A 1739-nucleotide genomic window follows, 5' to 3' on the forward strand; every position below is an offset into this window, starting at 1 on the left:
AGCGCACTTTTATAAAAGAGGGGGAAAGTGTGCAGCCTTTACTTAAGGGAGCAATCAGTCAAAAGCATTTTTAAAAAGAAAGCATTTTAACTTGCCCTTAAATCTATCTATATCAGTGGTCTCAAACATGTGGCCCAGGGGCCACATGCGGCCCACCAGATACTATTATGCGGCCCTCGCTATCTTTATCATAATCACAAAAATAAAATAAAACAGTTTCTTGATCATATGCCTCTAGCTATAAATGACAATATTATTTTTAAGACTTAGCCAAAAGGAACGATTTATAAACTATAAAGTTTTACCTCATTCCAAATTGTCATTTATTTAATAAGACATTAACTATTTTTTCTGAGGCCCTCCAAGTACCTCCAAATCCAAAATGTGGCCCTACAAAGGGTTTGAGTTTGAGACCACTGATCTATATGACGCTCTTCCCTTAAGTAGACGGGTAAGGCGTTCCACAGTTGAGGAGCAGTGACTGAAAAAATGGATTGTCTGCGTGTGTTAATGGTTTTAAGTGAGGGAATAGTCAGTAGATCATTGGATCTAAGTATTCTAGAAGTGGTATAAGGGATGAAGGCTTGGACTTAAGGGTGTTGTGACTTAAGGGTTAACAAGCATATTTTATAGGTTATTCGATACTACTGGTCTGTAATTTCTTACATCATTCATTTCTCCTTTTTGATCTTTTGGAATGGGCGTTAGAATGATTTTTCCTAGCAAGATAGCGGACATCCAGATGGAGCACGCCTACCAGAAGCAGCTGACCATCTTCCAGAATTAGAAGCGCGTGCTGCTGGGTGAGGGCGGCAAGGAGCAGCTGCCGCGCTACCACAAAAGCATCAGCCTGGGCTTCAAGATGCCACGCGAGACTATCGATGGCACCTATATTGATTAAAAAATGCACATTCACTGGTAACGTGTCTATCCAGGGCCGCATTCTTTTAGGCGTGGTGACCAAGATAAAGATGCAGAGAACCATTGGCATCCGCAGGGACTACTTGCATTACATTCGCAAGTACAACCGGTTTGAGAAACACCACAAGAACATGTCTGTGCATGTCTCCCCCTGCTTCAGAGATGTGCAGATTGGCGACATCGTCGCAGTGGGCGAGTGCCGTCCACTAAGCACGACGGTCTGTTTTAATGTCCTGAAAGTGACAAAGGCTGCTGGCACCAAGAAACAGTTCCAGAAATTTTTAATGAAAGCGGAGGAGGATGTAATTTCCAAGCTAAATAAATGTAGAAAACACCGTTTCAAGGGCCTACTGAAGAGTCATCTATTCAAAGAAGCCTTCAACATATGATCCAATCGTTCATATCATTCTTCAAATTCCCTTTCCTTTTGTTTGTTCCTTATTTGGCTTTCTTTCCTATCAATTTGTAGCTCTAACCCAGCTTCCTTTTTGTTTCATGTTTGTCTGTCAAATATTGTCCAGTACTGGTCGCCATACCTCAAGAAGGACATGGCAGTACTGGAGGGGGTCCAGAGAAGAGCGACTAAATTGATAAAAGGTATGGAAAACTTTTCATACGCTGACAGGTTGAAAAAGCTGGAGCTGTTCTCCCTAGAAAAGAGGAGACTTAGAGGAGACATGATAGAAACCTTCAAAATCCTGAAAGGCATAGAGAAGGTAGACAGGGACAGATTCTTCAGACTGTGGGGAACCACAAGTACAAGGGGGTACTCGGAGAAATTGAAAGGGGACAGGTTTAGAACAAACGCTAGGAAGTTC

At 42.2% G+C, this 1739-nt stretch overlaps 1 pseudogene; it reads left to right on the forward strand.

Annotated features, from left to right (window-relative positions):
- Positions 1 to 709: 709 nt before the first annotated feature.
- On the forward strand, positions 710 to 1310 carry LOC117361251 (annotated as a pseudogene).
- Positions 1311 to 1739: the final 429 nt, after the last annotated feature.

This window comes from Geotrypetes seraphini, chromosome 5, assembly GCF_902459505.1.
Source record: "Geotrypetes seraphini chromosome 5, aGeoSer1.1, whole genome shotgun sequence".
NCBI classification, from domain to species: Eukaryota; Metazoa; Chordata; class Amphibia; order Gymnophiona; family Dermophiidae; genus Geotrypetes; species Geotrypetes seraphini.